The sequence below is a fragment of the Mustela putorius genome, unplaced genomic scaffold (assembly GCF_011764305.1).
Source record: "Mustela putorius furo isolate JIRA1106 unplaced genomic scaffold, ASM1176430v1.1 tig00003853_pilon_pilon_pilon, whole genome shotgun sequence".
NCBI classification, from domain to species: domain Eukaryota; kingdom Metazoa; phylum Chordata; class Mammalia; order Carnivora; family Mustelidae; genus Mustela; species Mustela putorius.
This window is the reverse complement of record NW_025422005.1, coordinates 63,321,619-63,345,907: the sequence shown is the minus strand read 5'-3', so window position 1 is coordinate 63,345,907 and position 24,289 is coordinate 63,321,619. Positions and strand designations below refer to the sequence as shown.

At 37.7% G+C, this 24,289-nt stretch overlaps 1 protein-coding gene across 1 annotated transcript in view; it reads right to left on the bottom strand.

Annotated features, from left to right (window-relative positions):
* Positions 1 to 24,289, bottom strand: part of ST6GALNAC3 (ST6 N-acetylgalactosaminide alpha-2,6-sialyltransferase 3) — a 528,622-nt gene that overhangs the window by 242,445 nt on the left and 261,888 nt on the right. The gene's annotated exons all lie outside the window — the stretch shown is intronic.

The window sequence follows — 24,289 nt, the reverse complement described above, 5'->3', positions numbered from 1 at the left end:
CTATGGGATGAACATTTTACATATGGTTTACTCTTCAGTTCACAAGCATAATTACATGATTAATGAGCCCTATGTTTCTGTTTTCACCCCCCATTTTCTTCACACTAAAGAATTAGCCAGGGGTCACTCAGAGAACTTTCTCTTTTTTGGTAAAGTTTATGTCTTATTCTGGTTTCTGGGTCCAGGTTATGCAAGCCCCCTGATTCTCTGCCTCAGAGACCCACCCTGTCATTTTCGAATACTGACCTGCTAGAAAGGTCTTCCTTACATCAGAATTGTTAATACTTACTGTAAATAACTTCTCAATGTCTCTTCTTCTATAAAAAGAGATGTAACTAGCTGTATTTCTGTGGAGTTTGGTTTATTCTAATTTTCCCTGCAAAGTGCTGGCTTCCAAATCTTATGCATAGCCATGGTCCTATTTATCTGCAATAGTTTTCTGTTTTCAGCACTTGCATTTTTTTCCAGACCAGAGAGAAGGGAGGGAGATTTTATCCAGAAAAAAATGGTGATTTCTTTTTTTCTTTTTTTTAAAGATTTTTATATTTTTATTCATGAGAGAAGAAAGAAAGAAGCATAGGGAGAAGCAGGCTCCCCATGGAGCAGGGAGCCCAAAGCTGGACTTGATCCCAGGAAGCTGGGATCATGACCTGAGCCAAAGGAAGACACTTAGCTGACTGAGTCAGCCAGGCACCAGAAATGGAGATTTCCTGATTGATTTCAAATGATGACACCAGGGGCACCTTGACACTTGTTTGATGGGAACTTTCCGTTTAATTGTTTTATACTCACGACTATGTAGAAGAAATCAAACTAAACAGGGAAAGACCTAAACCTTCTCAACACAGTTAGGTGTCCAAAATGGGAGAGAGATCATGGTACATGGCATTCATGTCACAACCTTGTATCTTTGGATTTATTCTTATTCTTATCCCTTAATTATTTTGGTAAGTAGATAATCCATGGGGAAAAAACCTCATAGGTGATATTTCAACAGATCCATCAATCAACTAGAATTGAGCACGCACATTTTTTTGCACTTAGGATCTATTGTTAAATGTCTAAAAATATAATTAGCAGGCACTCCATTTTAAAAGCTAAATTAAAAATCAAAGGAAAAGAATTTTGGAGGGGTCAATCAGATTGGGTTTTTAAAAGATCAGGGACTTGAATTCACACATTTTTGGTCTGCTTTGAAAGCCAAAAAAGGGGCACTGGACACAATCAAGCTGGGTTAAAAACTAATTTCATGCACAGATTGACTTAAAGGGAAAACGTGGCATAGGGGAAAGGAATTCTGAAACGGATTATGAATCAGCTTAGAGAAAACGAATTCGAGAATTTAATTCCGAAAATAAGGAAAGCTTCCAATGTGAAAAGGGAGGGACTCAGTCTGAGGTAGTAAGGCAATGGCTTTTTCTGACGTTGGCAGTTCTCTAATTTCACACCTACCACATATGTTTTGTCAGGGATTGTGGGTAAGATAAGGACTTCAGGGAGAGAGTAAAGAAGAGAGAGAAAGTGAGGAAAAGTAAAAGATTATATTTAAACATATATATATGTATATATATATATATATATATATATATATATATACACACACATATCCATCTATGCCATTGACACAAGAATGATAACCATGAGTTAGACTAATGGATTTGATCTTTGTTAAAAAGAGTGAAAATGGCTCTGTTAGTTTATCAATTTTCAGAATGTGGACAAATGCAAAGACTATGCTTGTCATTATTTTAAAAGAATTCTAGGACCTATTTTTACATACATACTACTCAAAGCTCTCGTGAATTCTTTTAAAAAATCTTAATAATATGGATGACACATTGAGTTTTCACTGGCACAGACCTCTGAGGCTCCTAGGTCCTGGAATTATTTAAGATGTCACCAAAAAAGTCAACTCACTCTAGTGTTAAAGCAAAAATAATAGCTTCAACTTTAGGAAGTATGGAAAGGAATCTAATTTTTAAAGAGTTTTGTAAAAAGATGGATTTGTCTTAGTAATTCTGTCCAAAGTGTCCTTGATCCTTCAGGTCAAAAGTTACTCATTTCCATAGTCTATCCACCAGACTGCCCAAACATCCAATACTCATTTTTTGAGTTTTAAATGTTCCTGGTGCTGAGTTTCAACATACCACTCTGCCTAAAGAAGTATTTGGTACAATTATTGTCAGAGAATAACAAACTAGAATAAGGCTTAAGTGACAAAGAGTTTTTGGGAATCTTTAAGCATATTAAAATATCCTTCCTTCACGTTATAGGAGGAAATTAAAGACCGATCTAATCTAAGAACTCTGTATTTCCAAAAACATTTAATTAAAAAAAAACACACAAAAAAATAAAAATATATAAAAATAAAAATAAAATCACAAGCACCAAGAAGTGGAAGCAACCTAAGTATCTACTGACAGATGAAAGGATAAACAAACTGCTGTATATACATACACTGGGATATTATTCAACCTTAAAAAGGAAGTACGAAGTACATCCTGTCACATGCTACAATGTGGATGAATGTTAACACTACGTTAAGTCAAATAAGTCAGTTACAAAAGCACATTCTCTAGGATTCCACCTATATGAAGTATCCAAGTAGTATCTAAAAGTAGTCAAATTCATAGAGACAGAAAGTTAGAATGGTGGCCACCAGGGGAAGGGGAGAATGGGGAGTTGTTTAATAGGTAGAGAGTTTCAGTTTTGCAAGATGCAAAAGTTCTGTAGATTTGTTGCCGAGTAACATGAATGTGCTTAATAATACCGAACTGTACACTCAAAAATGGTTAAAACAGTAAATGTTATGTTATACATTTTTTACCATAATTAAAAAAGTAAGTTATGTTTCTGACTCATTTACATTTAATCCATTGCTCATTTGCAGAGAAATCAGAGGGCCATGAAACCCTTGCCATGAGTCCTTTAATTAGCCTCCAGCTCTTTTTCTTAGACACAAAATCTCCTATTTTGACAGGATTAAATGAACAGGAGTACATGAAAGGAAAGGTTTAAATTTTCCTTGAAATTGAGATGCTGACTCCCAGAAGGCCAATGAGGTTCTAAACTTGAAATGTACACTTGACAATCACTATTAATAACTAAGATATACCATCAGACCAATTCCCCAACCTACTTATTATGTATGAACACAAGCAATTATGCCTTTGCACAAGCCACATACCATATACCACGGAGCATGCAATGAAATTAATGCATAATATACTCTGGCATGGATAATTGATAACAGGAGCATTGATTAGTCACTAGAAATATTTTACCCCAACATTTTGTATTTTCATTATTAAGCAAGGAAATAGGTTTATTTATTAATAAACTATTGAAAGAAATAGCTGGAGTAGAGAATATTTGAAATCAGGGCCCAAAGCTATTCATTCTCAACAGAGCACTAGTTATTAAGTTATATAGCTTAGTGTTAGGCTCCAGGTACTGGGAGAATGAAGAAAGCATAGTGTTTGCTCTAGAGATCTTACCACAAAATGAGGAAGATAGGTAGACCTTTATAAAATTAGAATGGAAAGAGAATTTAAGAGCTATAAAAAGGGGGGCTGGTGGTGCTGTAGGAATACAAAAGAGAGGAAAAATTAGACTAAAGCTGCAGTCTTAGGGTCATTTAGACTCTGCTTAATGACATGAGAAAAAAATCTACCTCCCATGTACATTCCATTTTGGGGATTTCTGGTTTACTAAAACTTTTTTCTTCAGTGAAATGAAAGCCTGTCTCTTTCAGCATACACTTATCTGGAAGACTAACACATTCTCTCCTCTTGCATCTACATGGCAACCCTTATTAATTATTAGTAATCAATCAATTAATTAATTAAAACGTTCATCAAATGGGTGTGGAAAATCCTAGAGGAGCTGACTTGGCACTTGGATAGGAGACTCTGGAAGGTTGGAGAGAAATTCCAGCAAAAGATGTATATCGGGGACTCACCAGGCAATGAATGGGGCTTGAAACCCTTCATCATTTCTCAGGCCCCTCTTCTTTCTTCCCACAACTCTAGGTCTAACCATCCACCCATCCTTGTTGATTCTACTGTCAGTTTAGCTCTCTCCTCTTTCCCACAGTCACTATCCTGTCTTATTTTAAAAGCCCCAAATTGTCTTTCTCTACCCAGTTCTGTGCATTTCCAAACCATTCTCCATGCCGCAGCCAGACTTGACCTTACTACGTGAATTTGCATGGTCTGCTAGAACAAAGCACCACATACTGAGTAACTTAAACGACAGAAATGTACTGTCTTACAGTTCTGGAGCCTAGAAGTGTGAGATCAAGGTGTTGATCTCAAGGTGGTATCAAGCCTCACTCCCTCTGCCGTTACCTCTGCTCCAGGAACTCTCTCCTAACTTTGGACAGTTCCTTGGTTTCTGACAACATAACTCCATCCTCACATGACATTCTCTCTGTGAGCACGTTCATCTCCTTACATGACATTTTTTTAGAATAAAGACACTAGTCATATTGAAGTAGGGGCCCTTCCTACTCCAATATGACTTCATCATAACTAATTACAATGACTCCATATCCAAATAAGGTGTCATTCTAAAGTACTGGGGTTAGGATTTCCATGTGTGAATGTGGGGACGTAATTCAACCCATAATGCTGATAAAATGCAAATATGATCCTGCTATTTCCTTTTCAAATTATCTAATGGCTCTGTACTACCCCCAGAACAAAGGCTAAAATGTCTTAACATGGTTTACTAAACTTTTTATAATCTGTCCCCTAGTTTCTCTTACGTTTTATTACTTGGAACTGTCCTCTTCCCCAGAAGCTTATTCTCAAAGAGCTTTAACTGGAACAGAAGTGTGGAGGTACACTCAAAAATACAGTGCAAATTGCCAAAAGGAGTTTATTATTAACATTCAGAGGTCAACATTTCCATTAAGTTTTTCTAGAAAAGGAAACATTTGAGTTGAGTCCAGTAGAGTAGACAGGATTTAGGAGTCAAAGAGATGACAGAGAAAAGCCTTCCAACTAGAAATTAAAATAAAATAAAATAAATAAAGGCAGCAAGGAAAGAAATTAGAAGATTGGTACTGGGGAGTGTGAAGGAAAGATTTAGAAAACTAGATGGTGGAGGGCCATGAATATTACACTGAAGATTTTAGACTTTTTTCCTATTGGCAGTATGAACTTGCTAAATATTTCTATTTCCTACTTATGTCTCACTCTGGCTCCTGGAAGTCCTATCTTATGTACCTTGACCAAAGGGCATGCCTCTTTGGATTGACCTTAGCCTTTTCTCTAAGCACAATTCCTTCTTTCCTTCTTTCCTCCTGTCCTTTCCTCCCCACTTCCTTCCATACTGCCCGCCTGCCTGCCTTCCTACCTTCAGTACAATTATATTTAGATCTCCATAAGATTTCACTGAAAGTACTGACCTAGGAAAGGGATAGCTCAGAGAGAGGGAGAATAGCTTAATAGCGATTATGATAGTTCTCGTTGCATTAGGCTTCAGCATAGATGATCACTATGATTTGGCATCAGTATGAGGAGATTCAAATTAACAGTTTATAAAATTAGGATGCCTTTTGCTGCATTCCTGCTTAGGTTTTAATTAACTTTCATTTAATTAACTTTCTATACCTTCCCTGTCCACCTCAGCTCTCCCTATGTCCCTTCATTGCTTTACTTTGCTTCATACCACTTAACAACAGACAACACGCTTATGTTATTTCTTACTTATTTACTTATTTATTGGTGACTTTTTCCCATTTCACCACTAGAATGTAAGCTCCATGAGGCCAAAAAGCCTTACTTGCTCTTTTATTTACTGCTGTATCTCTAGAGCTATAAACAGGGTTTGGCACATGGCAGGCAGGCAGTGTTACTGAACAAATTACTTTCTATCTATAAGATTTATTTATATCTTTATATCTGGATCCTATCAAAAGCATTCTAAACAAACTGTCTTGCTTCTTAGAAGACAAAAGACAGCATCAAGAGTCCAGTAAACAAAAGTGATGAAGAGTAGACTCAAGAAAAATCAGGGAGGTAGAATCTAAAGAATTTGACAATTCTGTAAATGCTTGGAAAAGAGGAGAGAAAGAAATCAAAGACAATTCATATTTTCAGACTGAGTAAGTAGGAAAAGTAAGAGTCATCATTTGGAGCTATGAATCCTCAGAACCAAGAATACGAGTGAGGGAAAAGGTTTGGACATTAATATTCAAAAAACTGATTAACAGTGTAATTATAATTCCCAATAAAACATCACTTTGCACTGTAATATATTATTTTGTAATATATTATTTTGAAAAAGCAGAGAAATATGATAAACCCTTGCATTCAAATAACATTCTCTAAGCCAACGGTATATACATACAAGATAATACCATATGGGAAGGCGAGACAGAGAGAAGCAGAACAAAGGAATTCTGACTTTGATAGATTAAACCCTTGACTTGATAAATGGTTCATGCAGATCAGTAATGGGAAGTCTTACGTGCCAACACAAAGAGCCAAAAATAATCTTGTAGTTTTAAAGAGTGAATGAATGATATGGCACTCTGAGCTTGGAAAAGCCTCAGCTGTGATCATAAAATATGTATCAAAAGCATTGGCTCTCTGAGTGATACGTAAAGTTCCTGTCTGGCCGTGCTGGAAGTTATTTTTTCTGATAGAGAGTAGGCCAAATTCAGATTACAGATTCTACATTTTATAATTCTTCTAGCATAAATTGCTGCAAACCAAGCGAAATCCAGGATACGCTTTTTCTTGGTTTGTGGAGAAGGTGGCAGTCTATAAAGGGAAATGAGCCAGCAGATTTATCCTCTTTATCACAAAGGAAGATCACAACGCATATCTCAAAGTAGAAAAGAAAAAGATTATATATCAGAAAAAGGACAGAAAGGAAATATACTAAAATGGAAATTTTCTTTAGAATATATTTAATTTCTATTTTATTTCTTTGCCATGTATATTATTCTCCAACTAGAGAAAATAAATAAAAGGTTTCTTTAAAAAAAATTATCACTGTTTCAAGCTGCTTGGCAATAAGCTCATCGGTCATTTTTTAAAAGAAATTCTGGCAATATGGCATCTCTACTGAGAGAATAAATTAACGGGGGGGAGATTTTATATCAATCCAAATCATTTTGCATTTAAGGAAAAAAAAGAAACAACAAAAGCATGGGTAATTCTAATCACTTTGATGAGATGCTAAGTATACTAAATTAAATTGAATTCATAGATACTCAAATTCTGTTTTAGTCAATAAAGTCAACCCTGGTACCCAAAAATTATTTCCAAAAAATCAGTAATTTCTAACTCTTAAAATTTCCCTTCCTATCTCAGTAAGAGCCTACCAAAACAATTTTGTTTCGTTTTTCTTTGCTTTGTTTTTAAAGGACCATAATAGAAAAGAAAAATAGAAGAATGCAAGGGGCAAAATAACCAATTTGATAGCCAAATACAGATAAATGTAAAATTCTCAATACTGGTTACATTCCCCAAACCAATATTCACAGACTTTCTGGAGCAATAGTGGCAAAGCATAACTAGTCATTTGAAAGGAAATAAAATAGAAACCTCTTCCCTATATACTCATTTGCACAGGCACATACCTTATCATACTCCATAATCTTTTTTTTTTTTTAATTTTTAGAAGATTTTATTTATTACTTATCTGAGAGAAAGAGCGTGTACATGCAAACACGCACATGCTTTGGGGAGGGACAGAGGGGGAAGGAGACAGAATCTGAAGCAGATTCTACTCTGAGGGAAGAACCCTCCTTCCGGGCTCGATCCAGAGATCATGACTGAGCTGAAACCAGGAGTTGGATGCTTAACCAACTGAGCCACCCAGGTGCCCCTCATAACATTTTCAAAACATAAAGCCTGATTTGATTTTAAAACCAACCAACCAATCAATCAACAAAAACTTCTGAATACAGTATATCCTCTGCATTCAAGCATTTAAGAGTCATCATTTGGAGCTATGAAAATTCAGCCAAAAGTCCATTATGTAAGATACACACTCAAATACCTATTGTAGGACAGCTTATGGTTCCAGCTATTGAGGATGCATTATAAATAGAGCAACAAGATCCCTTCTTTCCTGGAGCTGACCAGACAGCAGCGGAGAGCCAACAAGAAAAAGCAAGCCATACCCCAAATTAAGATTAACTCTAGGACTCCTGTGTAGGGCAGGTGATGGCCCAGAGGGAAGGTGAGTCAGTCAAAGCCTCAGGGCCAGGCAATGGAGGCCCAGGGGGTGACAAAACTGAGCAGCCTGGGATGGGATGGTAGTCACTGGGGCAGCTACTGCAGGTCTGTGGTGGTAGCAGCAGTGGAATCAGAGTGGCTACTGTAAGAAAGAGAAGGGTAGAGCAGTTTCGGCAGTGCCTTTGCAGTCATCACCCCTATCAGGATGGGAGATGCCATTTGGTGTGGATGCTATGTAAGGAAAGATGAACCTGGAAGAGCTGTGCAAGGGCAAGAAGGGGGCCTCAACCTTGGGCTGTCCCAAGACCCAACTGCTAGGGTTTGTGCAGTAGGTTGGGGCTGTGATGTCCAAAGGGGTCCCAGCCATTGAGCATCAATGTCATTGTGACTGGTGGGTGGGTATGAGCCCTCAGTATGGAAGGCAAAGTTCAGCTCCTCGCTGACCCTTGTGGGGAGGGGACAAATTTATTACCAAATTTATTACTAGTTAAATCTCTAAAATTATGGTGAAGTCTAAATCTCTAAAATTATGTGGTGAAGTCCCTGAATGCAGAGCTTTAAGAGACAGGCTTCACCTTCAACACTGGCCTCCCCCATCATCACACAGCTCTGAAGCTTACACTCAGAAGCCGTCCTTCGACCCTTCACGGCCTCACCTGCGCAGCCTGGGCAGGAAACCCCAACTCAAAATCAGACGGGGCCATCCCGCTGGAACTATGACCAAAATTCTGCAATACTCAGTCTGGTTCAAAACAAAAACAAAAACAAAACAAAAAAAACTGGACACAATAACTTCATAGGCACTGGAGAGGGGCCAGCGTGAATTACAGTGCCAGAAGGGAAGGCCTCTCTGATAAAATGGTACGTAAGCGGAAACTTTTCAGTAAACAATGACCAGCTCATGAAGACCAGAGACTAAAGAGCAGCCAGGACGAGGAAACAGCAAGCAATTCCATGGCTGAAACCTGTGAGGTGATTTCTGGGATCAGAGGGAGGCCAGTGTGACTAGGGGGTATACGTGGGCAAGGTTCCTTACTGGCCAGGAAAAGGAGTTTGGCATTTATTCTCACTGCAATGAAAGGCCAATAGTGATTTTAAGGAGAGGAGCCAACCAGTCTGGCTTATATTTTTAAAAGGTCCCTTTGGCAGTTCTGGAGAATGGGTGGGTGGTGGAGGCCGGAAGAGGAGAGTGGAAGCAGGAGACCAGTCTAGGGGACAATCAGTAGTGTCTTGGTGTAACAGGGGAATTTAAGTAGACAGGTTTGGAGATACAACTACTGATCGATGGGATGTGGAGGAAGGCAGGCAGTTAAATCTCTAGGAAGCCTCTCAGGTTTTTGGCTTGAGAAACTGAGTGGATGTCGTTGTCACTTACTGAGATGAGGAGGAATAAAGCATAAGTGTGAAGAGAAGACTCTATTTTGATCACGTATGCAACTGGAATAACTCTTACACAACCACACAGAAGCGTCACGCAGGCAATGGGTTATTTAAGTTAGAAACTCATGGGAGTTGTCCAGGCTGGAGATATAAATTTATAGAAGAGGATTTAAAGCAATGGGGTTGCATAAGAGGACCCAGGCTCAAGGTCTTTCCACTCCAGCAATTAGAAGTCAGCCAGAGGTGATAAAACAAACAAGTCTGAAAATGGCCAGGGAGGTAGAGGGGAAACCAAGAGACACACTCATTCTGAGCAAGTCACTGTCAGTTCAGTGACTCCTCTGCAGCTGGTAACATTCACTTTGTAAGAAGAAAGTTGTCAACAGGGTCAGAGGTGGTTGAGAGGGGGAGTCAGCCAAGGACATGAAAGAGACAACTATACTAACAACAGTGATGTCACAAATGTCAATAATGGCATTTCTGTGTGGAAACATTAACCTACCATTTAAACAAAACTACAGTTATTTTCAAATTATAAAACACCTGAATAACTATTAAGCAAAAAAAGAAAAAAAAAAAAGTAACAAAATAATGAATGGCAGCATTCAAATAGCATTACAACAGTGTTTCTCCACCTTTATTTCATTATTGCCCCTTCAAGGAGCCTTGTTTCCTAATTGCACTGCCACACCTATGAAATTTTAACACCCCATATAAGTAGACTGTATACCTACTTACATAGTGTAACCCTTTAAATGGCCACAAACCATTAAAATATCAAAGAATGGGGCACCCAGGTGGCTCAGTCATTAAGGTCTGCTTACTGCTCAGGTCAGGATCCAGCCCACATTGGGCTCTCTGGTCAGCAGAAAGCCTGCTTCTCCCTCTCCCACTCCCTCTGCTTGTGTTCCCTCTCTCACTGTGTCTTTCTCTGTCAAATAAATAAATGAAATCTTAAAAAAAAAAAAATCAAAGAACTTTTGTCCCACTCTTGAATCAACTATGATTATAGCCTATAGTTAAAGTTGCATTTAGGGGAAATTGTATAATTCATTCATGGTGATTTATCATTATAATTTATTATCCAACCGATATATTTTTGAGAGGAAAGAGGGAGCTATTGGTAATTATATTGGGACAGTTGGCATACACCAAAATATCCTAGACAAACTACAATGTATGACCCTCCTACTCATTATAAAACTATGAAAAACATTATAAAGATAAACTTGGCAACAAATTAAATCTAAAATGGGCAAATAAATAAACCTAAGAGCTAGTTTGTCAGAAAAATGATGGAAAAGGTCAAACATAGAAAATCTAGGAAAATGAGAAAACACAAAGCAAATCATAAGTTATAAAACAATATAAACACATAATTGAGTAAAATGCATCACAGAACACTGTATATGTTTTACACTAAAAATTTTTTAAATCTAGGTAAAAATAATTTTCTGGGAAAGTATAAATTTTTTAAATGGACTGAGGATTTAAAAACAGTTATATTTCTGCTTTTGTTTCCCTTGCCTCAAGAGGCATATCTAGAAAAAAGTTGCTCCAGCCAATGTCAAAGAGGTTAGTTGTCTGTGCTCTCTTCTAGGGTTTTTATAGTTTCAGGCCTCATATTTAGGTCTTCAATCCATTTTGAATTTATTTTTGTGTATAGTATAAGAGAGTGGTCCAGTTTCTTTCTTTCGTTTGTAGCTATCCAGTTTTCCAAACACCCTTTATTGAAAAGACTGTCCTTTTCCCATTGGATATTCTTTCCTGCTTTGTCAAAGATTAATTGACAATATAGTTGTTGGTTTATTTCTGGGTTTTCTATTAGGACTACCTCAAAATAAAAAGCTTCTTCACAGCAAAGGAAATAATCAACAAAAAAAGGGCAACCTATGGAATGGGGAAGATATTTGCAAATGATATAACCAGTGAAGGGCTAGTATCCAAAATATATAAAGAACTTACAACCCTAACACCACAAAAAAAAAAAGGGCAGAAAACATAAACAGATATTTTTCCAAAGAGGGCATCTAGATGGCCAACAGACCCATGAAAATTGTCTTGTCATCACTTACCATCAGAGAAATGCAAATCAAAATTACAATGAAATATCACCTCCCACCTGTCAGAATGGCTAAACAGGTATTGGCAAGGATGTGGAGAAAAAGGAACATTCGTGCACTGTTGGTTAGTAAGAATCCAAACTGGTGCAGCCACTGTGGAAAAGGGTAGGGAGTTTTCTCAAAAAGTTAAAAAAAGAACTATCCTCTGATCCAATAATCACACAGTTGGGTATTTACCCCAAGACTTCAAAAACACTAATCCAAAGGGATACATGCACGCTGATGTTTATAGGAGCATTATCTACAATAGCCAAATTATAGAAACAGATAAAGTGTCCATCAATTGATAAATGGATAGAGAAGATGTGATATATGTGCACATACAATGGAATATCACTCAGCCTTCAAAAAGAATGAAATCTTGCCATTTGCAATGACATGGATGGAGTTAGAGAGTATTATGCTAAGCAAAATAAGTTACACAGAGAAAGACAAATACCATGTGATTTCCCCCATACATGGAATTTAACAAAACAAATGAGAAAAGGGAAAAAAACAAGAGAAAGAGAGACAAATCAAGAAAGAGACACTTAACTATAGCAAACAACGTGATGGTTATCAGTGGGGAGGTCCATGGTGGGGGGGAGGGTTGGGTGAAATAGGTGATGAGAGTTATGGAGGGCACTTGTGATAAGCACTTGGTGTTATCTAAATAACACTGAGTCAATATAACTGAGTGTTATACTAAATGACTATATTGTACACAAAACTAATATTATACTGTGTGTTAACTAACTGGAATTAAAATAAAAACTTTAAAACAACAGTTATAGATAATCAAGAAAGAAACTGAAAATATTAACAATGAAATATGTCTAGAAAGAAACTTAGGATATACATTTCTTTAGGAAGCAATTATTTGAAGTCTTCAGAAAACACTTAAGAATATGCTACATAATCTGTTCTCAAGCAGAACAAAAAGAAAGTTATCCAATTCATTTTATAAAGTTACCATAAACCTAATGACAAAAACTTGACAAAATTAATGCACAAAAAAGAAAACTATAGCCTAATCTCATATGAATAAGGGCATGCAGACGCAAAAGAAATTATAGCAAATGAATCTATTATCACAAGCTGATTAGTATGCATGATTCAGGAAAAAACTGACCTTACTTCTCAACACTACAATACACTCTGAACTTTCATACTTAATTTAACACTTTTCTTACACGAATAAGGAGTTAGAGAAGAATGGGATGCTACAAATCCTTAGAACTAAAAAAGTGAAAAATTTGTCAGAAAATTGAGATGTGGTGTTTAAAATAGTGTGATCATATATCAGAATAATAATGCCTTGGAAAGCCCTAGTAGCTTAGGGTTTGCCTCACAACTGCCAACCCTGTATTAGTACAAGCACTAAAAGACTTCATGACATTAATATTTTGTGTTTTAGAGGAGATAAAACAATACTTTTAATCCATTGTTATAATTTTAATCCATGTCACAGAGTTGGTATAATAGAAAGCTTATCTAAGAAGCTGGAAAATGTGTTTATTTTCAACCTGTCTTAGTTTAAAAATCTAAGACATGATTCATATGGTTACCATCTACTGATAATTCTTTATCTAGACTATTAATTGCACAGGAGCTGAAGAAATCTGACTCAAATCAATGCTTCTGAAATGCATCACTCAATGGACATTTCCATTTTTTTCTTAAAATTAATAACTCTAGGTAGTTATACCTTATATTAACTAAAGTTTAAATAGTCCTGTTTGAATTCAGTCCTTGGTAATTCCTGTGAGGGAGATAGAAGCATGATTACATTCATCTACTTTAAACTTGTTGAAAATTCTGGACTTTGAAATGGACTTTTGAAAACATTTAAACCAACAGAAAAGTTACATGACTAACGGGCTGAAACGTGGGAGGTGGAGCAAGATGGCAGAGGAGTAGGAGACCTAAATTTTATCAGGTCCCAGGAATTCAGCTAGATAGTTATCAATCCATTCTGAACACCTACAAAATCCACAGTAGACTGAAGAAAAGAATAGCAACAGTTCTATGAAAAGAGATCTGGCCACTTTCTGGAAGTTAGGACATGTGGAATAGTGAATCTGAGGTGATAGAGGAAGACAGACTAGGGTGGGGAGAGAGCCTCCTTCAGCCAGCTACCAGCAAGTGATACAGCAGCAGAGCACAAAATGAGAACTTTCAGAAGTCTGCTCCAGTGAGGGACATCGCTCTGGAGGCTAAGCGGGGGAGCAGAATCCTCACTAGGACAGTGCAGTTGCAGGACACTCAGGTCACAGAAAGACTGGGGATACCTGAGTGTGGCAGAGCTCCCAAGTATCAGTGCAGGGAAGCCAGCTGCAGAGGTAGAGCTAAGGAGGGGGCTCTCAGCTCAGGTTGCCACAAACCGTAATCTGAAGTACAGTCAAGCCACTGCTCATCAAGCAGGGACCCCTCAAGTAGCAGACACAGGGAGGCCTGGGGACTCCCCCCAATTCCTCCATGGGTAGAGTGGCATAGAACTACACTGCAGGAATCTACTGGGTTTGGAGATTCCAAACAGGGCCGTGCAGCAAAGACAAAAATGCTCAGTCACAGGCCTGGTGAGCACGGAGTGTGTCCGGAGACTAGGGAGACAGGAGTGATTGACCACTTTTTCTCTGAGGGCTCATTGAAGAGGGGGGCCTTGAGCTCTCGGCTCTTCTAGAGCCAGAGATTGGCAAGCCGCCATTTTCATTCTTGTCCTCCAGAACCATACAGAAAGCTTTCTGGGAACAAAAGCTACTGAGAGCAAATCTGACCAGAATACTTAGCCTGGCCCCTGGCAAGGGTGGAGCAATTCTGCCTTTGGCAAAGATATTTAAGAATCACTGCAATGGGCAGAAGATCAGCAAGAACATCCAGGAAGGACCAAGATTACCAATCAATGAGAACTGCAAAACTATAGCTCTAGGGGAATACAGCACATAGAATTCGTGGCTTTTCACCCATGATTCTTTAGTCTTTCAATTTTAATTTTCTTAATTTTATTTTTTTAATATTTTCTATTTTAAAAAAAATTTTCTTCTTTCCTTTTTCAACCAACATCTTACCAATTCCTTTTTCAAAGTTTTTAATTTTCATTTTTACACTCATATTCTATCCCTTCACTATATTTAACCTTCTTTTATATATATGTATATATAAGTTTTTCTTTCTTTAAAATTTTGGGATACTGTTTCTTCTAACAGACCAAAATATACCCCAAATCTAGTGTATGGTTTTTTGTTCTAGTCTCCCCCTGATCGTGTGCTCTCCTTTTTTCTTTTTTTTTTAAATTTATTTTATTTTTTCAACCTTATCAATTCCTTTTTTAAACTCTCTTAATGTTGGGGGTGCCTGGGTGGCTCAGTTGGCTAAACCTTCTGCCTTCGGCTCAGATCCTGGGTCCTGGGATTGAGCCCCGCTTTGAGTTCTCTGCTCAGCAGGGAGCCTGCTTCCCCCTCTTCTCTGCATGCCTCTCTGCCCATTTGTGATCTCTGTCTATCAAATAAATAAATAAAATCTAAAATCTCTTAATATTCATCTTTACACTCATATTCTATCCCTTCATTGGGTTTATCCTTATTTTTGTTTGTACATGCTTTTGTTTCTTTAAAATTTTGGGAGGCAGTTTCCTCTAACACACCAAAATACAGCTAGACTCCAGTGTCTGGCTCTGTTCTATTTAACAGTCTAATTATATTCTTTTTACCCAGTTTTGGGGCTCCCCTAATTTGTTTAGTGTATATTTTTTCTGGGGTCATTGTTACCCTTTTAGCATTTTGTTCTCTCATTCATCTATTCTTCTCTGGACAAAATGACAAAACAGGAAAAGTCACCTCAAAAAAAAAAAAAGAAATTAAGAAAGAATGAACAAGAGGCAGTACCGAATGCCAGGGACCTAATCAATATAGACATTAATAAGATGTCAGAACTAGAGTTTAGAATAAAAATTATAAAGATACTAGCTAGGCTTGCAAAAAGCATAGAAGATACTAGAGAATCCTTTTGTAGACCAATAAAATAACTATACTCTAACCAAGTCAAAATAAAAAAGGCTATTAATGCAGTAAAATAAAAATGGAGGCTCTAGGGGCACCTGGGTGGCTCAGTGGGTTAAAGCCTCTGCCTTCAGCTCGGATCATGATCCCAGGGTCCTGGGATCAAGCCCCACATCGGGCTCTCTGCTCAGCAGGGAGCCTGCTTTCTCCTCTCTCTGACTGCCTCTTTGCCTACTTATAATCTCTGTCTGTCAAATAAATAAATAAAATCTTAAAAAAAAATGGAGGCTCTAATGGATAGGATAAATGGGAAGAGAGAATTAGTGATATAGAAGAGCAAATGATGAAGAATAAGGAAGCTGAGAAAAAGAGATGTAAACAACTACTGGATCATGACGGGAGAATTCGAGACATAAGTGATATCATAAGATGAAACAATGTTAGAAGATGAAACAATATTAGAATAATGGGAAACCAGAAGGAGAAGAGAGAGGTGTAGAAGGTATATTGGAGCAAATTATAGTGGAGAACTTCCCCAATTTGGGGAAGGAAACAGTCATCAAAATCCAAGAAGCACAGAGAATTCTCAAAACAAATAAAAATGGACCACACCCCATCATCTAATAGTAAAACTTACAAGTCTCAGAGACAAAGGGAAAATCCTGAAAGCAGCTCAGGACAAGAGGCCTGTAACCTACAATAATAGAAACATTAGATTCGCAGCAGACCTAGCCACAAACACTTGGCAGGACAGAAAGGTCTGGCATGATATATTCAGATCATTAAATGAGAAAAATATGCAGCCAAGAATACTATATCCAGCTAGGCTGCAATTGAAAATAGAAGGAGAGATTCAAAAGCTTCCAGGACAAACAAAAACTTAAAGAACTTGCAAATACCAAACCAGCTCTACAGGAAATATTGAAAGGGGTCCTCTAAGCAGAGAGAGAGAGAGTCTAAAAGTAACATAGACCAGAAAGGAACAGAGATAATATACAGTAACAGTCACCTGTTACTGTACAATACAGCAGCAATAAAAGTCAATACAACAGCACTAAATTCATATCTTTTAATAGTTACCCTGAATATAAGTGGCCTAAATGCCCCAACCAAAAGACACAGGGTATGAGATTGGATTAAAAAAAAAAAAAAAAGACCTGGGCTCCTGGGTGGCTCAGGGAGTTAAGTGTCTGCCTTCAGATCAGGTCATGATCCCAGAGTCCTGGGATCAAGTTCTGCATTGGGCTCCCTGCTCAGTCAGGTGTCTACTTCTCTGCTCCTCCCCTGACGCATGCACTTTCTATCTCTAAGTAAATAAATCACTCTCTCTCTAAGTAAATAAATAAAGTCTTTAAAAACAAACAAACAAATAAGCACCATCCACATACTATCTGCAAGAGACTCCTTTTAGGCCCAAAAACATCTCCAGATTTAAAGTGAGGGGGTGGAAAACATTTACCATGCTAATGGACATCAAAAGAAAGCTGGGGTAGCAATCCTTATACCAGGCAAATTAGAATTTAAGCCAAAGACGATAATAAGAGATGAGGATGGACACTATTATACTTAAGAAGATCCAACAGTTTTAAATATCTATGCCCCTTACACAGGAGCAGCCAATTATCTAAACCAATTAATAACAAAATCACAGAAACACATCAACAATAATACAATAATAGTAAGGGGTTTTAACCACAACCCCCCCCCCCACTGAAATGGACAGATCATCTAAGCAAAAGATAAAAAAGAAAATAAGGGCTTTAAATGACAGTCTCGATCTGACAGACTTCACAGATATATTCAGAACATTCTATCCAAAAGCAACAGAATACACATTCTTCTCTAATGCACATGGAACATTCTCCAGAATAGATCACATCCTAGGTAAAAAATCAGGTCTCAACCAGTACTAAAAGACTGGGATCACTCCCTGCATATTTTTGGACCACAATGCTTTGAAACTAGAACTCAATGACAAGGGGAAAGTTGGAAAGAACTCAAATATGTGGAGACCAAAGAGCATCATACTAAAGAATGAATTGGTCAACCAGGAAGTTAAAGAACAATTTTAAAAATTCAGGAAAACGAATGAAAATGAAAACACAACAGTCCAAAATCTGAGATGCAGCAAAGGCAGTCCTCAGAGGAAAGTATATAGCAATAAAAGTCTTTCTCAGGAAACAAGAAAGGTCTCAAATACACAACCTAACCATACACCTAAAGAAGCTGGAGAAAGAACAGCAAAGAAACCCTGAACCCAGCAGGAGAAGAGCAGAGCAGAAATCAATGAAATAGAAACCAAAAGAATACCAGGGCAGATCAACAAAACTAGGAGCTGGTTCTCTGAAAGAATTAATAAGATGGATAAACACCTAGCCAGACTTGTCAAAAAGAAAAGAGAAAGGACCCAGATTAACAAAATCATGAATTAAAAAAAAATCATGAATGAAACAGAGATCACAACCAACACCAAAGAAATACAAACAATTTTAAGAACATATTATGAGGAACTATATGCCAGCAAATTAGACAATCTGGAAGAAATGGATGCAACCTTAGAGACATACATATTACCAAAACTGAATGAGGAAGGAATAGAAAAACTGAATGGACCCATGACCAGTAAGAACATTGAAGCAGTCATCAAAAATCTCCCAACAAACAAGACCCCAGGGCCAGATGGCTTCCCAGGGGAATTCTACCAAGCATTTATAGAAGAATTAATTCCTATTCTCCTGAAACTTCCAAAAAATAGAAATGGAAGGAAAACTTCCAAACTCATTTTATGAGGCCAGTTACCTTGATCCCAAAACCAAAGAGCCCATCAAAAAAGGAAAATTACAGACCAATACCCCCTGATGAACATGGATGGAAAAATTCTCATCAAAATACTAGCCAATAGGGCGCCTGGGTGGCTCAGTGGATTGGGCCGCTGCCTTCGGCTCGGGTCGTGATCTCAGGGTCCTGGGATCGAGTCCCGCATCGGGCTCTCTGCTCGGCAGGGAGCGCGCTTCCCTCTCTCTCTCTCTCTGGCTGCCTCTCTGTCTACTTGTGATTTCTCTCTGTCAAATAAATAAATCTTAAAAAAAAAAAAAACTAGCCAATAGGATCCAACAGTACATTAAAATGATTATTCACCATGACCAAGTGGGATTTATTCCTGGGCTGCAAGGTTGGTGTAACATCCACAAATCAGTCAATGTTATATAAAACATTAATAAAAGAAAGAACAAGAACCATATGATATTCTCAGTAGATGCAGAAAAAGCTCTTGACAAAGTACAGCAACCTTTCTTGATCAAAACTCTTCAAAGTGAAGAGATAGAGGATACATACCACAATATCATCAAAGTCACCTATTAAAAACCCACAGCGAATATCCTCCTCAATAGGGAAAAACTGAGAGCTCTTTCCCTAAGTTCAGGAACTTGGCAGGGATGTCCACTATCACAATTCCTATTCAACATAGTACTAGAAGTCCTAGCCTCAGCAATCGGACAACAACAAGAAATAAAAGGCATCAGAATCAGCAAAGAAGTCAAACTCTTGCTCTTTGTAGATGATATGATACGTTTTTGTGGAAAACCCAAGACTCCACTCCAAAACTGCTAGAACTCATACAGGAATTGAATAAAGTGTCAGGACATAAAACCAATGCACAGAAATCAACTGCATATCTATACACGAACAATGAGACAGAAGAAAGAGAAACTAAGGAGTCAATCCCGTTTACAGTCACACCCCAAAGCATAAGATACCTAGGGATAAATCTAACCAAAGAGGCAAAGAATCTGTTCTCAGAAAACTATAGAATACTCATGAAGGAAGTTGAAAAAGACATAAAGAAATGGAAAAACGTGACATGCTCATGGATTAGAAAAACAAATATTGTAAAACTGTCTATGCTACCTAGAGTAACCTATACATTTAATGCAATCCCTATCAAAATACCACCAACTTTTTTCACAGATCCGGAACAAAATATCCTAAACTTTGTATGGAGCCAGAAAAGACACCGAATAGCCAGAGGAATGTTGAAAAAGAAAACCAAAGCTGATAGCATCACAATCCAGACTTGAATCTCTACTACAAAGCAATCATCAAGACAGTATTGTACTGGCACAAAAACAGGCACACAGATTAATGGAACAGAATAAAGAGCCCAGAAATGGACCCTCAACTCCATGGTCAAATAATCTTTAACAAAGCAGGAAAGAATTTCCAGTGGAAAAAAGACAGTTTCTGTAAAAAATGGTATTGGGAAAATTGGACAGCCATATGCAGAAGAATGAAACTGGACCATTTCCTTACACCACACACAGAAATAGACTCAAAATGGGTGAAAGACTTCAATGGGAGACAGGAATCCATCAAAATCCTTGAGGAGAACACAGGCAGTAACATCTTCGACCTCAGCTGCAGCAGCTTCCTTCTAGACACATCACCAAAAACAAGGAAAACAAGGGCAAAAATGAGCTACTGAGACTTCATCAAGATCAAATGCTTTTGCATAGCAAAATGACATAGAAGATAATGGGGAAGTATCTAAAATTTATAAAGTATTTATCAAACTCACACCCAAAGAATAAGTAATCCAATCAAGAAATGAGCAAAAGGCATGAACAGACATTTTTGCAAAGAAGACAACCAAATGGCCAACAGATAAATGAAAAAGCATCAGGGAAATACAAATCAAAACTACAAAGAGATACCACCTTATACCAATCAGACTGGCTAAAATTAACAAGTGAGGAAACAACAGATGTTGGTGAGAATGCAGAAAAAGGGGAACCCTCCTATAGTGTTCATGAGGATGCGAGCTGGTACAGCCACTCTGGAAAACAGTATGGAGGTTCCTCAAAAATGTGAAAATAGAGCTACACTATGACCCAGCATTGGGTATTACAGACCAGATAATACAAAGGTATCTGAACAGGCACCTGCAAAGATACAAATGTATCTGAAGGGGCACCTTACCCCAATGTTTATAGAAGCAATGTCCACAATAACTATTCTATATAAAGAGCTTAGATGTCCATCAACAGATGAATGGATAAAGAAGATGTGAGATGTGTTTGTGTGTGTAAAATGGAATATTATGCAGCCATCAAAAATTGAAATCTTGCCATTTGGAAAGGTGCGGATGGAACTAGAGGGTATTATGCTAAGTGAAATAAGTGAATCAGAGAAAGACAATTATCATATGATCTCATTAATATGAGGAGTTTGAGAAAGAAGACAGAAGATCATAGGGGAAGGGAGAGATAAATGAAACAAGATGAAACCAGAGAGGGAGACAAACCATAAGAGGCTCTTAATCTCAGAAAACAAACTAAGGGTTCTGGAGGTAGTAAGGATAAGGTGGCTGGGTTATGGAGACTGGGAAGGGTATGTGCTATGGTGAGTGCTGTGAATTGTGTAAGACTGATGAATCACAGACCTATACGCCTAAAACAAATAATACATTATAGGCTATGAAAAAAGGGTGGGGCTGAAACATGAATATCCCCTGCATTTAGAACCGGTTGTTAACATCCTGCCACATTTACCTTCTTTCTCTCTCCATCGATTTCTCTATATACCTATTTTTTGTTAAATTATTTGCAAATACATTGCAGACCTCGGGGTCTTCCAAACCCCCTGGGCTGCTTTGCAGACCTCAATGGGAGCATGCTGTTGTCCCTCAGCATGTATATTGTAAGTATAATGATAGTCTATGTAAGCAAAATAGAATTACCAAATTGAGGAAATTTCTTAAGGAAGCAATATTTTCCAATATACAGTCCATTTACAAATTATGCTAATCAACACTAGAATATAAATCTTGTTTACTGGTTTTCAACTTTTATAATCAAACTATAAAACTTGGAAACTTTAAATGTGCTTCTAGAACAGAACATGAATGGCCTTGACAATGTAAGATGAGGGAAGAATAGCGCACGCATGCTTATCTTGATGACTAGACAAGAGAGCTTGCCTGAAGATGATGTGATAAAAATCATGTAGTATTTAAAATAAAAAAGAAAACAGAAGAAGCAAAATCTAACATAACCCTCAGACTTTGGGGGGGGAAAGAGAAAAAAAAAAGGGAAAACAGATTAACTAAATTCTCCCTCTTCATAGATCAGAAAAATAAATCATGTCTCAAGTTGATAAATCAAGAAACAGTAAAATAACGGAATAAGGCAGTTTGGTTATATCTCCAAATGTTAATCTAGTCATTCTCAGTGCATTCCTCCAATTAGTTGCCTTCTTCCAACCCCGAAGAGCTACTTCCTCCTTCCATACTTACCCCTAGGCTATACCACAGGGGAAAACAGAGATTCAAAGAGCCAGACTAAGAGGTCAGCAGAATTTTGTCTCTTGCAGAGACTGAATGAGATTGGATTTGGAGAAAGTGTGAGAGAAAGAAAGGGCCAACCCAGTGAAAGGGCAAGGAATACATCAAGGTGGAACTGAACGAGAAGCCACTCCCGTCAAGGTCTGGACAGCAGCGCACAAGGGATTCCGAAGATAAACTCCCCAACCGCGGACTCCCCCACTCCAATTCATCCCCCTCAATGACAGGTCTGGTATCCAACAACTGGGGACACTGGTAAGACCTCCACCTGAAACAGGGTAAGAGAGAAATATGCCCTGATGTAGGCAAATTTAGACTGACCCCGCAGGGGCTGTCCCTGTGAGAGTACATGGAGGATGCATCACCCTGGGCACCTGGATTATTTAATGCTCTACAGGCAACTATAGGAAAAAAATTGTTTTAAAAATCAAGGCTCCAGAGACTATGACTGGAAAAGAACAGAAGCGGTGTGAGGAATTGCTGCTTTTTATGTCAGCAGTTTTGCTCTATTAGATTTTTTACCATGTACATTACTTTTGCAAAATATTTAAAGAGAAGATTAAAACTAGTGGTTTTCATTACTAAAGACCTACTATGAGGCAGGCACTGTGTTGGGTACTTTAAATACCTTCTTTTATTTATTTTTTTATTTTTTTATTTAGTCTTTATATACTTATTCTTATTTATTTATTCTTTTATTCATTCATTTATTTATTTACTTATTTATAAAAAATTAAGTATTGTATATGTAAAGTTAGGGACTCATTATGGATTTAATGAATGAATTACTAAATGAATGCACAGTACATGTCTATCATGGTGCTTGCACACACAAACAATTACTGCATGAAAAGCTTCAAACAATTTCAGAACTCCAGTCTTGTCCACCAATCATGTCATCACACATAGGATCACTTCTGCCTGGGTTGCATAAATTTGGCATCCACTTTTTTAAAGTTCTTTTGTTTTTGGGAAAGGAAAAAATGGGAAAAATCTATCTTAAATTGATAATTTCAATTTCCGTAGCCTCATTCTGCCTTGGAAGTTCTCAGTCTCCAGTGGTTTGGAAGAGAGGAGCTTCTTCCTGGCATGGAAACCCTGAAGTTGGAGTGAATAAATGGACACTTGGCGTAACACTTCTGAAAGGTTGCCAACCTCTGCTCAGCTGCCTTTTCCACATCAACCCTCATGTGCAAAGGAAATCGGAATGTACAGGTTGCTGGGAAAGATACTTCCACATTCTGAATTGCACAAAAATCACAAGTGGTCTCTCAGACTAAATTAGACTTTCAGGGTAAATCAATAGGGTCAGAAAGTGCACAAGACAATAAAACTACAGACTGGACAGTGCTAAATAGTAAGTTATCTCTGTAACACAGTGTAGGAAGTTAGAAAGTACAAACCCATCCAGAATGGGCTATTTTAATTTTTGTACAGCTCTCTAAGAATACAATATCCTTCATGGTAAACTCTTGTTTTCGGAGCTTCTAGTTAGTAAATTTCTAGGAAGAACAGGAAAGAAGTTGTCTTATTATACAAATACTGCTGTAGTTTGCAGAGAGAGTATTACAATTAAAATCTGTCAATAGATTTGTAAAGTTTCATTTTCTTTATATAAGTTCCTAAGATGAAAAACAAACAGAAGCCATAGTAACTAATATTTGTTAAACACCAAGTACCAGACACCAAGCTAAGCACTATGACATTTACTTCTAAAAGTACCTTCTGAGATAAGATCCACTCATATGGCTCCATTTTGTTGATATGGCTAAGCAACTTGTCCAAGATCATTGTTTTAATCTGGGTTTTCTAGAGAATCAGAAGATGGATGGATGGATGGATGGATGGACGGATGGAGAGATAACAGTTTCAGATGGGCTGTATATACAGATATGTAGGGAGACATAGATTTTTTTTTATAAGGGAATTGGTTCACATGATTACAAAGATTGAGAAGTCCAAAATCTACATGTAATAATTGGAGACCCTGAAGAGCTGGTGGTAAAAATTCCAGTCCAAGACCAAGTCCAAAGGCAGGAGAAGACCAGTGTTCTAACTTGAAGACAGTCAGACAGAGAGAAGAAAAATTCTTCCTTACTCAAGCTTTTATTCTATTCAGGCCTTCAACAGATTGGATAAAGCCCACTCACACTAGGGAGGGCAATTTGCTTTACTCAGTATATTGATTCAATGTTAATCTCATCCAGAAACATCCTACAGACCCATAAGAAATAATATTTAACCAAACATCTGTACATCCCATGGTCCAAT